The sequence below is a fragment of the Triturus cristatus genome, chromosome 11 (genome assembly GCF_964204655.1).
Source record: "Triturus cristatus chromosome 11, aTriCri1.1, whole genome shotgun sequence".
Lineage (NCBI taxonomy): Eukaryota > Metazoa > Chordata > Amphibia > Caudata > Salamandridae > Triturus > Triturus cristatus.
In genome coordinates this window covers 436,159,243-436,173,447 of record NC_140594.1, presented here as the reverse complement: position 1 = coordinate 436,173,447, position 14,205 = coordinate 436,159,243, and positions in this window count along the sequence as shown.

Genomic DNA, 14,205 nt, shown 5'->3' with positions numbered 1-14,205 from the left:
GCCTAGAATTAGGGTGCCTACTGGAATGCTTAAGAGAGATGCGCCAAGAGAGAGCGTCTCCCTGTAATTTGGGTGGTGTATAAACAGAGCCCAGATTAACCTGCTGTGTGACTCTCCCATACGCCCATCTGCAGCACAAATCTTCCTATCCGGTCATGCCATGTCCTACCTGGTGTATATTGTGTAGTGGGCCTTAGGAGGATACCCATGGCCCTTGATCCAGACGGGTAACCTGCATGCGCCACCAGAGTGTATACCCATCAGTCCAGGGCTTTGCAATACTGGCCTTTTAAGTGGGTCTCCTGCAGGAGGACCAGGTCCGAGGCCGGTCGTTTCATATATTGTAGCACTAGGGTACGTTTAACCTTGGAGCCCAGGCTGTTCACATTCCAGGACAGTATTTTCAAGTCAGAGTGAGCCCGTGTCCCCTTGAGATGCTAGACTGTCGGATCCGCCCTGTGCCCGCCCCCTCCCTCACCACTGGGTCGCTCCCCTGTCCCCCTCCTCCGGCTAGCCGTGTAACCATATTATATGTTGTAGCCTTCGCAACTTTGAAAAAATCAAAAACAAAAATAACCATCCCAGAAACTTCCCCCTCTCTGCTACCCTGCACTGTGGGAACAAAATTGCCCACCGCCCTAATGTGCAGGGGCTCTGCTCCTATATAACTTTGATTTCCATATTTACTCCTGCACCAGGATCTTCTGAGTCTGCTCATAGGCATCTATTGATGCATTCCTGGAGGATGGATAATTCACAATAATTTCTTCTGATGGGGCTAATGTTATCAGGTTCCGAAATCTTTGGCCCACAGCTGAAGGAGCTGGGGAAGAAATCAGTAGAATATTGTAAATTAACGATGCTTACTAGAACTTTTTTCAGAGGGGGCATTGGATCTGAAGGGCTTTTGATCTGCTTGTGGCTCCCAGGACTCTGAGCCAGCTCTTTTGAGGGAGTGGGCGAGGCCAGTGGGGCCTCTTACAAAAACAAGCATTGAAAATGCAATAGGTCTCGCTTTTAATTAAGTTAAAGCCATTTGCTTTGTTAATGGTATTGTATAGCAAAGCAAATGTATTTTATTTTCTTTAAGCTGTTTTATTTGTTTGTTAATGCTTTTTATATGTATATATATGCATTTTTATATATGTGTATACATATTTAGAGATATGTATATTTATATACATGTGCATATATATGTGTAAAGATGTATGCCTATATATACATTGACATGTTGCATACATATTGTGATTGTTTTATATGCATATATATGTATGTATGTATATATGTGCATATATATGATTTAATTTATGTGTATAGATGGATATGTATGCATTTATATGTATATGTATGCATTTTTTGTTTGAAGAATAGTAGATGTATATATATGTTTATATATGTGCTGAAGAGACCACTCTGTTCAAAGTGACCCAAGGACACAGTGGGGATTGTTGAAGGAACCCTTTATTCACTAAAAGTTGCGCAGTATTATGCATTTCGGCTTTTCAGCCTTCCTTAGACGCCGCTTATATGTTTATATATGTTTATATATACAAATATCCCTATGTAAATGTTTATATATATATATATTGAAATGAGGATGGATATATGCATATATATATATATATATATTTATAAACTTTTGTCGTAATTTAATGTGTTGCATATGTGGATGGCTATATGCATATACATCTTTTTACACATATATATTGGAATATATGTCTGCATATGTATATAAATGGACAGGATTTTTTATATATGTGTAGATATACATATGGTATATGCGTATATATATGTGTAAAGATATATGTATATATATATATATTCAGTGAAAAAACCATAGGTTTCACACACGTTATAGTTAGGAATTAGCATTTAAAAAACCTTAGAAATTCAGTGAAAAAACCATAGGTTTCACACATGTTATAGTTAGCTGGACATTTTACTCGTAAAAAACCAATGAAATTCCCCCGTTATAGTTAGTTCAGCTAACTATAACTCGCGCGCCCGCAATGCACTGCTGATGACGTCACATATTACATCACTCATGACATGGTCAGTGACATCACTCATGACATCACTGATGACATCTCAAATGACATCACTGATGTCCAGCTAACTATAACATGTGTGAAACCTATGGTTTTTTCACTGAATTTCTAAGGTTTTTTAAATGCTAATTCCTAACTATAACGTGTGTGAAACCTATGGTTTTTTCACTGAATTTCTAAGGTTTTTTAAATGCTAATTCCTAACTATAACGTGTGTGAAACCCATGGTTTTTTCAGTGAATTTGCAAGGTTTTTTAAATGCTAATTTTTTTTTTTCTTCTATTTTTTTTAAACATATTTTTTTTAATTTTCTTACCTTTTATAAAGACTATGGTTAAATTTTTAAAATTCTTTAATATGTTTTTTTAAAATATATTTTACAAAATAAACAGGTAAAATTAATTAGCAATACATTTTTTCCTTTTTTTTAAATTTTTTTTTTAGTACGCGTACCGTAAGCTTACGGTAAGCGTACGGTTTACGCAACGCCCGTAATTTTTCTACGCTGCTTGCGTATAGTTACGCAATTTGTGTAGCCGCGCGTACTCCGCGTGGGACGCGTGCGCGCGTACGCTACACGCGCACGTTACGCGGAAGTGTCGGGTAGTGACTGTTATGCGCATGCGCGCAAGCGCGTGTCTTTTTTACGTGCATGCGCACTTTTGCCGTAAGCGTACCGTAAGCGTACCGTAAGCGTACGGTAGGTCATGTGATCATGAAACACAACTTTTGATTGGTTGAAACTACTTTCAGTTCTAGAACTCTCCTACACCACACCCATTCCTCTCATTTCTGCTTGTGATCCCTTAGGAGAAGGAGCTGGGTTGTCTTTGTGATACGATGGCAGAACAGCAGAGCTCTTCTGAGAGTGAGGCTAGCACTAGCAGCACTACCTTGAGGCAGAGAGCGAGGAAACAAAAGCCCTCTTATGTATGGGATTATTTTACTTTTCCTGAAGGCCAGCAAAAGGTAAATGCACCTTTAGTTACTTGTAAGCTGTGTAAGCGTGTACTTTCAAGAGGTAATCCTGACAAGAACTATTCCTTTGGGAATCATACCATGAAGAGACACCTCAAGGATGTACACAGAAGGACACATTCTCGACTTTTTGGAGGTAACTCTTCAGAAAGTCAACCAAGCACATCCACAGCAGCTCAGCCTGGACCATCATCTGCAGGGCTGACTCCTTCTTCTGCAGGTCAGGTGAGCCCTTCATCTGTGGGGGGAGCATCTCCTTTTGCTGGCCCTCTGGAAATTAACCCTCGGTTTGCGAGGGTTGATATTCGATGCGCCTCTTGTCATGATCTAATTTGTCATAGGGAGACCAGTGTTTCCCTAGTGAACAACAAAATAGATCAGCAAACTTGTCGCTTTGACTAATTTTCCCAGTCTTTCTTTCCTCTGTCCCTGCATGAACACAACGGCTCTTTTAAGAGCCAACCTTATCTTTCATCTTTTTTTTATATATGTTTTTTAAAAACTTTTTTTTTTTTGTTTACCGTACGCGTACGGTACGCGTAATTTTTTACACTAAAAATCAATTATCACATTACAAGGTCCTTGAGAGACTACAATTATTATTATTGACTTACCATACCCACTCAAAAAAATATTTATTCATTTGTTTTAAAAAAAAATTGCTTGAAAACAGACTGCTTTTTCAGACCACCACCATGTGTATCCTCAGTGACTGCCTACACTCCTTCAAGGGCAACCAGCCTTAGTGATGCTGAATGTATTTGCATTACAGACTGAAACCTGAAAACCCCACTCGCTTGTAAATACTGTGCATGATTATACATGGCAAGCAGCTGGGTGTGTGCTAAGAGTCTGCTTCTGCACCAAAAAATCGCTCCCCCTTTTTCCTACTAATGCAACTGTGAAATCACCAGAGCAATACGCAATAAATCTCTGCCTGTAATTCCTATTTCCACACAGAGTCATGTTTTCACATTAGTCCCAAAACGAAATTTCTTTGCCAATTTGAAAGCACACTTACTGCTCTTTTTTTTGGCAAGTGAAAATCACTTTTACAGACTGACACATTATGAATCCACTTTTTTGATTTTTTTAAATGCACATGTCCAAACTGCTTTTTCAGACCACCACCATGTGTAACCTTGGTGGCTGCCTACATTCCAGCAAGGGCAACCAGCCTTAGTGATGCTGAATGTATTTGCATTACAGACTGAAACCTGAAAACCCCACTCGCTTGTAAATACTGTGCATGATTATACATGGCAAGCAGCTGGGTGTGTGCTAAGAGTCTGCTTCTGCACCAAAAAATCGCTCCCCCTTTTTCCTACTAATGCAACTGTGAAATCACCAGAGCAAAACGCAATAGATCTCTGCCTGTAATTCCTATTTCCACACAGAGTCATGTTTTCACATTAGTCCCAAAACGAAATTTCTTTGCCAATTTGAAAGCACACTTACTGCTCTTTTTTTTTGGCAAGTGAAAATCACTTTTACAGACTGACACATTATGAATCCACTTTTTTGATTTTTTTAAATGCACATGTCCAAACTGCTTTTTCAGACCACCACCATGTGTAACCTGGGTGGCTGCCTACATTCCAGCAAGGGCAACCAGCCTTAGTGATGCTGAATGTATTTGCATTACAGACTGAAACCTGAAAACCCCACTCGCTTGTAAATACTGTGCATGATTATACATGGCAAGCAGCTGGGTGTGTGCTAAGAGTCTGCTTCTGCACCAAAAAATTGCTCCCCCTTTTTCCTACTAATGCAACTGTGAAATCACCAGAGAAAAACGCAATAAATCTCTGCCTGTAATTCCTATTTCCACACAGAGTCATGTTTTCACATTAGTCCCAAAACGAAATTTCTTTGCCAATTTGAAAGCACACTTACTGCTCTTTTTTTTTGGCAAGTGAAAATCACTTTTACAGACTGACACATTATGAATCCACTTTTTTGATTTTTTTAAATGCACATGTCCAAACTGCTTTTTCAGACCACCACCATGTGTAACCTGGGTGGCTGCCTACATTCCAGCAAGGGCAACCAGCCTTAGTGATGCTGAATGTATTTGCATTACTGAGTCCAACCTCAAACCCTTAAACTATTCTTTTTTTTTCCAGTACACCTTAATTTATCGTGAAAACATAGTCCATATTATTTTACATGTTCCTCACATTTAAATTTCTCCCAAAACAGAAAATGATAAACGCAACTTCAACAAAAGGATTTCCATTTCTATTATTCATTTCTTAATTTACCATATACATCTCCTCTCAAACTCTATCCTCACCTTTAAAATTAGTTAGTTGTGAAAGAAATGTGGCACTCAAACAGCAGATTAGCAGAGCCAGGATCTCAGAGCTATACACCTCTCTCCTCTCAGCAGAACCAGATAATGGCAAACTTTCACTCTATTTTTCCACACATATACATGTAAGTTTCAAATCTCAGTGCTTCCCCCTTTTTTTCAAATGTAATCACACATTTCTATTGGTTGAAAACCAACCCTTTTCCAAAAGTACCCTGCCCCCAACTTGACTTCTGCCTAGTACCCTTCCCCCAACTTGACTTCTGCCTGCTACCATAGCAACAGCTCATGGAACACTGCTGTGTGGAGTTAGGTCAGAAGTTCGCCACACAATGTTTCAATTCCACAGAGCAAGAGTGCTTGACTTTTCAAACCTAACAGCAAATCCATAGTACTGTTCTTTGGTAACACATTTTTTTGTACCAATACAAAACATGCTTCTATTAATTTACACATACAGCCTAGTTTTTATTCTAGAATGGTATGAAACAGCCAATCAGTTCTTTTTGTTTTGACAAAAATATGTATGCCTCCATTTCCAAACTGTCTTTCTTTTCATATTGCCATTCTACTGAAAGACACCTCCTGAGTGCATCCAGTTCTCCTTTGAAGATGTTCACAGTGTGGATTGTAGGGCACAGCTATGTCTTCTGGAGTAAAAAGTTTGCAGAGAAAACAGGTATGGTGAGAGACCTTGCTTTGCCAAATGTAGACATTAAATGGATTGGTCAGAGAGGGTTAAAGTGGCACCAATTGATGCCATTGGTGAAATCCTTCATGCAAATCCAACACCCTGACCTCACAATAGTGCACTGTGGTGGCAATGACCTAGGCACTTTGACTGGGGTAGGTCTGGAAATGCTTATGAAGGACACCTTTGCACAACTGTTTTCACTTTTCCCTAAAACTGCCTTTGTGTTTTCCAACATATGCCAAAGGCAAAAATGGAACTGGTCCAATCATTTCTGTCCGCAGATTGACAAAGCAAGAAAGCACGTCAACAAATCTGTTTCTGCTTTCCTCCGTGACTATGGTATGGGTGCCATTTACCACAACAACTTGCGTTATGACATGCAAGACATTTATAGAGGAGATGGTGTGCACTTCAATGATGAAGGGAACAGAGTCTTCCTCTTGAACCTTAGACTCTGCATCGGTACTTACTTGTAGGTACCACTTAAAAATCACTTCATAAACACAACGGCTCTTTTTAGAGCCCCCTAATATCTAAACACTTAAATCTGCATTTCATTTCTTTTTTTCTTTTTTTTTTACCGTACGCTTACCGTAAGCTTACCGTACGCGTACCCCGTGATTTTTTTTTAAATCCATAAATGTTTTCTTTGTACTTTTCTGTCCTTCTTTGACCCCCTCACAAATGTAAGGGGGTCTGTAACTCTCCTCCTTGCCCCCTTTTCTTGTTTTCACTCTTTTTTTTCTGAGTGAAACACACAAAATGGCGGCCGCCGCTTCCTGGTTTCGACCGATTCGAATGTTTACTAAGATCTAACAGCCAATCAGAATCACGCTCGCGCACGCCACCGTACGCGTACGGTAAGCTTACGGTACGCGTACCGTAAGCTGGCTCAGATATATATATTGATTTAAAGGCTATTTTCTCAGAATCTACTGAACAGATTTTCACCAAACCTACAAAAGGCACTTCCTTGACCTAGGGACTACCTCTCTACCAAATTTCTAGTAATTCTGTTCAGCCGTTCGGGCTGTAGCCCTGTCTAAAGGTCCTATGGAAAAATGCATGGGAAAAACGCGTTTTGGGACCCCCCTTTTATCTCAGCCCCCGCTTGACGAATCCCCCCGAGACTTTCAGGGTAGGAGCGGAGCGTAGCGCCCCACCTATTTTGAGAAATTTGCGAGGATTCATCGACCGGCGCCAAAGTTATTCAAAATAGAATGTTGCGGATTTCCAATGGAAAAGGGGTCCTAACTATAACTACCTACTGGCGACCGCCAGTAGGCAATAGATTGCTTTTTTGTATATATATATATATGTATTCACTGAAAAAACCATAGGTTTCACACACGTTATAGTTAGGAATTAGCATTTAAAAAACCTTTCAAATTCACTTAAAAAACCATAGGTTTCACACATGTTATAGTTAGCTGGACATTTCACTCGTGAAAAACCATTGAAATTCCCCCGTTATAGTTAGTGCAGGCAACTATAACTCACGCGACCGCAATCCTCTGCTGATGACGTCAGATATTACATCACTGTATTTAGACACTTATTTACCCATGTCTTCTTCCATTAATTTTTAGCTATACATATATTACAAATATTTTTTTTTCAGAAAGACACATATGTCATCAGTGATGTAATATCTGACGTCATCAGCAGAGGATTGCGGTCGAGTGAGTTATAGTTGCCTGCACTAACTATAACGGGGGAATTTCAATGGTTTTTCATGAGTGAAATGTCCAGCTAACTATAACATGTGTGAAACCTATGGTTTTGTAAGTGAATTTGCAAGGTTTTTTAAATGCTAATTCCTAACTATAACGTGTGAGAAACCTATGGTTTTTTCAGTGAATTTGTACGGTTTTTTAAATGCTAAGTTATGTTTTAAAAAAAAAATGTTTAAGGTTTTTCACCGTGCGCGTACCGTTACGGAGTTCGCGGAATTTTTCCGTTTCTACCGTACGCGCACGCTATGCGTACTCGGCGATTTTTCGCAGAAGAAATTAAAGGAAGTTTTGGCCCTTGGGGGTCCTTCTGGGACCCCCTGACAAAGGCTAGGGGGTCAGGAACTGTCCACCCTGCCCCCTTTTCACGTTCTCCACCTTTGTTTTTCACCCCCTCAGACTGCGAGAGACAAAATGGCGGCCGACACTTCCTGGTTTCGACCGATTTGAATGTTTACTAAGATCTAACAACCAATCAGAATCGCGCTTGCGCACGGCAGCGTGCGCGTACGGTAAGTTTTACCATACGCGCACGGAGAGCGCCTATAGATATATATATGCTTTTAAATGCTATTTTCTCAGGAAATACTGAACAGATTTACACCAGACCTGCAAAAGGCACATCCCTGACCTGAGGACTACCTCTCTGCCAAATTTCAAGTAATTCTGTTCAGCCGTTCGGGCTGTAGCTTGGACTAAAGGTCCTGTGGAAAAATGCATGGGGAAAATGCGTTTTGGGACCCTCCCTTTTTCTCAGCCCCCGCTTGACGAATCCCCCCGAGACTTTCAGGGAAGGAGCGTAGCGGAGCGACCCACCTATTTTGAAATTTTCGCGAGGATTCGTCAATCGGCGCCAAAGTTATTCCAAATAGAATGTTGCGGATTTCCTATGGAAACACGATCCTAACTATAACTATCTACTGGCGACCGCCAGTAGATAATATATACTGATATATATGTATATATATGTATGCAGGTATATATGTGCATATATATGAGTAAACCTATAAGTATACATGTATATGTATGCATTTATATGCATATGTATGTATGCATTTATTTTAATGTTTATAGAATTATGCAGAAGTTTGTAAATGTTTATATATGTGTGTATGTATATATATATATATATATAGATAGATATATATATTATCTACTGGCGGTCGCCAGTAGATAGTTATAGTTAGGACCGTGTTTCCATAGGAAATCTGAAAATTCTATCTTGAATAACTTTGGCGCCGGATGACGAATCCTCGCGAAATTTTCAAAACTTATGGGGTGCTCCGCTCAGCTCCTACCCTGAAAGTCTCGGGGTGATTCGTCAAGCGGGGGCTGAGAAAAAAGGGGGGTCCCAAAACGCGTTTTCCCCATGCATTTTCCCGTAGGACCTTTAGTCGAAGGTGCAGCCCGAACGGCTGAACAGAATTACTTGAAATTTGGCAAAGAGGTAGTCCTCAGGTCAGGCATGTGCCTTTTGCATATATGGAGACAATCTGTTCAGTATTTCCTGAGAAAATTGCAGTTAAAAGTACATAAATATCTATAGCCGCGCACCGTGCGCGCACCCTGTGCGCACCCTAACGTGCGCGAGCGTAATTCTGATTGGTGGTTATATGTCAGTCAACGTTCGAATCGGTCGAAATCAGGAAGTGTCGTCCGCCATTTTGTTTGTTTTGGGTGTGACAGTGAAAAAGAGAGGTGGCGAACGTGAAAAGGGGGCAGGGTAGAGAGTTCCTGACCCCCTAGCCTTTGTCATGGGGTCCCTAAAAAAATCGCGGGGTGCGCGCATGGTGAAAAACCTTAAAAAAATATATAATAATACATACATAACTTAGCATTTAAAAAAACGTACAAATGCACTTAAAAAACCATAGGTTTCACACACGTTATAGTTAGGGATTAGCATTTAAAAAACCTTGCAAATTCACTTAAAAAAAACATAGGTTTCACACATGTTATAGTTAGGTGGACATTTCACTCGTAAAAAAACAATGAAATTCCCCCGTTATAGTTAGTTGAGATAACTATAACTCGCGCGACCGCCACTCTATCACAAGGATGATGTCATCAGTGATGTCATGAGTGATGCCACTGACCATGTCATGAGTGATGTAATATGTGACGTCATGAGCAGAGGATTGCGGGCGCACGAGTTATAGTTAGCTGAACTAACTATAACGGGGGAATTTCATTGGTTTTGTACGAGTGAAATGTCCAGCTAACTATAACACCCCTGAAACCTATGTTTTTTTGAGTGAATTTCTAAGGTTTTTTAAATGCTAATTCCTAACTATAACGTGCCTGAAACCGATGGTTTTTACAGTGAATTTCAATGGTTTTTTAAATGCTAATTTGTAACTATAACGTGCCTGAAACCTATGTTTTTTTCAGTTAATTTCTAAGGTGTTTTAAATGCTAGTTTCTAACTAAGCCTACAGAGGTAGGACATGTGAAGAAAGAAGAAAAAACACACAGAAAGAAGAAAAAGAAATGCAGAAAGAAGCAAAAGAAGTCAACAAAGACGAAGAAAAGTGCAGGAAGAAGGAAGACATGCAGAAAGAACAAACAGAGGAGCAGAAAGAGGCCTTGTTGCAAAATCATCCAGTACCCTCAACTTTTTCAGATGGGTACTGGTGGTAACTGACTCTGACTAACCAGTCCTAGAGCCAGTGCTATGCTAAAAGACACTTAGAATACAGTTAAAACACCTACATACACTAGGGAACACTATGTGTTGGGGTACCCCTGTGATTAGAATGACCTCCTCTGTAAGCCCCTAGCACATAATAGGGCAGGGGATTAAAACTATCTCTTAAAACGCACCACAGGGCGCGTTTGCACACTGGTGAAGTGAGGGGGGGGCTGAGCTGACGTGTGCAAACATGCCCTGTGGCCGTTTTAATTTGAGGGATAAAGTCCCCTTGAATCCTGAGTGTCCCTTGGGTCCAACTAGCTCACCAGGTATCTCCAGTAAGCGCCTCTGGGCCCCCATTCCAATATGCATATGCATATATAGCCCGTGCTTCGTTTTTTTTTTCACTGCGGGATGCGTGGATCATAAGCGCATCCCACGATTTAAAAAAAATAAATAATTTTTATTGGCCTTGGGGGTCCTTGTGAGACCCCCTGAGCAGGCCTAGGGGATCAGGGTGTTTCTACCCTGCCCCCTTTTTGCAATTTTTTGCATTTCTTTCACTGCTTTCTTGTGCCTCGGTTACCGAGGCACAAGATGGCTGCCAACACTTCCTGGTTTGAAGTGTTGACAGCCAATTAGCATAAAGCTCGTGCTCGGGAGGGTCTGTGGTTCTGGTTATATCTATGTTTTAACTTTTGAATTTCTCAGGAACTACTGAACGGATTTACACCATTTAACCAAAAGGCACAAGTGGAAACCAAGGGCTACCTCTTTGCCAAATTTGGTGTAATTCCGTTCAGTAGTTCGGGCTGTAGCTGTGACTAATGGTCCCTATGGAAAATTGCATGGGGAAAACACGTTTCGGGACTCCCCTTTTTCTCAGCCCCCGCTTGACGAATCACCCCAAGACTTTCAGGATAGGAGCGGACTGGAGTGGGCCACAAGTTTTGAAAATGTCGCGAAGATTCGTCAACCGGCGCCAAAGTTATTCCAAATAGAATGTTGCGGATTTCCAATGGTTCCAATGGTTAATAGGTCCTAACTATAACTACCCACTGGCGACTACCTATATAACGACAATCGAAAAATAAAAAATATCGTAAGCACCTACTTCGGGTCTGTGTCCATCATTGGCTTTCCTGTGCACTTGGAATCCTGCTGGAAAGAAGTCATATATATATATATATATATATACATATACATATATATATATATATTCACTGAAAAAACCATAGGTTTCACACACGTTATAGTTAGGAATTAGCATTTAAAAAACCTTGCAAATTCACTGAAAAAACCATAGGTTTCACACATGTTATAGTTAGCTGGACATTTCACTCGTAAAAAACCAATGAAATTCCCCTGTTATAGTTAGTGCAGGCAACTATAACTCACGCGACCGCAATCCTCTGCTGATGCTAATACTATATTTAGACACTTATTTGCCCATGTCTTCTTCCATTAAATTTTAGCTATACATATATTACAAATATTTTTTTTCATAAAGACACATATGTCATCAGCAGAGGATTGCGGTCGCGTGAGTTATAGTTGCCTGCACTAACTATAACGGGGGAATTTCATTGGTTTTTTACGAGTGAAATGTCCAGCTAACTATAACATGTGTGAAACCTATGGTTTTTTCAGTGAATTTGCAAGGTTTTTTAAATGCTAATTCCTAACTATAACGTGGGTGAAACCTATGGTTTTTTCAGTGAATTTGTACGGTTTTTTAAATGCTAAGTTACTTTACGCCATTCGTGGCGTGCGCGCCCACTTAACGCAGTTCTTTCTGTGCCTTTTGGCTATATCACCAGTATAAATGTTTACTGTTGTGTTTTAGATTATTGTTGTAAATCAGTTAGATTATTGTTATTTGTAAAAGTACAATGTGCAAAAAAGACAAATATATGTACATCTATATGTATGCATGTATATATGTACACATATATATGTATATACTGTCACGATCTGCAGAACTCCTCAGGATCCGGGTGGCGAAGAATAGAGTTCCACCTCCAGATCCCCCCGGACTCCAACCAGCAGGTTACAGAGCCCAGAGGGGATCAGGCGAGGGAAAGGATAGGGGGTGGGGTCAGCAGGGATTTGATCCTGAAACGAGAAAACCAATAACAACCAAATAATAAATATCAACAGTCTACTCTCTGTCGGTCTCGCTAGAGCAAAGGGCTACTATACATGTATATCACAGTCTACTCTCTGTCGGTCTCGCTAGAGCAAGGGCTACTATACATGTATATCAACAGTCTACTCTCTGTCGGTCTCGCTAGTGCAAAGGGCTACTATGCATGGATGAACACCAGATCCCTAGTATACACACACCAGGTCGCCCCTAGGTGACTCACTGCCTTCCTCCCTAGAGGGGTATAGTCACGGGCTTAGTTTCCGGTTTGGTCGGCTTCCACGGTGAAGACACCGTCGCCGGGAGTCCCTACGTTGTAGCGCTCCTTCACTGGGGATATCAACACGCTAGGCTTGTTCCCCTCTGCCTTCCGCAATGTAGCGCTCTGAACTCTGTACCCAGTCTCGTAAGCCTGCTGAAGCTTATGCCAAGTCTCGTGAGCCTGTTGATATGCGCACTCTTAGCGCGGGGTGAAACGTATGTCCTGCAATACTCGCTCCGCCGAGCGTAACAACCAAAGAAATTATTCCTCCTACTGATATTTAATCACGGGTAGGCTCCGTGAGCCAACATCAATCCTTCGCTCCTCCGAGCGTGACATTCCAACTGTCTCTACACACCGCCCTGCTATGCGACTAACAAGCGCGGCTGTACTCACGTATTGAGTTTCGGTTCCCTGAAAGAGGGTCTTGAGGTCCTCCAGGAGAATAAATCCCTCAGTAGCTCAGCCGAGCTACGACTCTCTCACCTGCTTCCAATCCCGATAACTCCGCAGCCTGCAAAGACTCTCCCCGCCTGGTCGCCAAGCTCCGAGGGACGGGGAAGAGTAATCCGCTGTTTTATCGCCGGATGCGCTGCAAACCTCCTGCTTCGCCGGGACGCCGAGCTCCGAACAGCGAACAGGGGGATTCCGTGGATTCAAAATAACGCACGCCTCCTGACGTGCGTGACGGCCTTAAGTAGCCTCCCACTTCCTGGTTCCAGGGTTGCTGGGACTTGTAGTCCTGAGACGCTAGGTAGGCGCCGTGGAACCTGAACCCTCACAGTAGGTCCCCTCCCCAAGCGCCTCCTAGAGCCCGGCTTCTCCGGATGTTTGTCGTAAAACCTCCGAGCTGCCGCAGGGGCATGCACCGCGTCCGAAGGTTCCCAGGAATCCTCCTCCACCGAGTACCCTTTCCAGGAAACCAGGAACCACAACCGGCCCTTCCTGTAACGGGCATCGCGGATGCTTCCCACTGCATACTCCAAACTCCCATCCACCCATACCGCAGGGGGAGACCTTCTGGACGCTGCCAATGCCGGTTTCAGCAAACTGCAATGGAACATGGGGTAAATGCGCAGGGATCCCAGTAATCTGAGCTTGTAGGCCACTGGATTGATTCTTCTCAACACCTGGTATATAACGTGTGGAGAGCCACACACGGTCGCCCACCTTATACACAGGATCCGCTCTCCTCTTCCAGTCTTCCAACATCTTGTACTTCCGTTTAGCCGTCCTCAAAGCCCCTTGTGTGTGCTTGTGTAGCTTGCGCAACGCTTGTAGTCTGGAGTGAACCGCCGGTTGATCCCCCACGTCCTCTGGCCAAGACACGGGTAACGTTTTCGCCTCATACCCAAAATTGGCCTTAAACGGGGACCCTCCGATTGAGCTATGCCATGC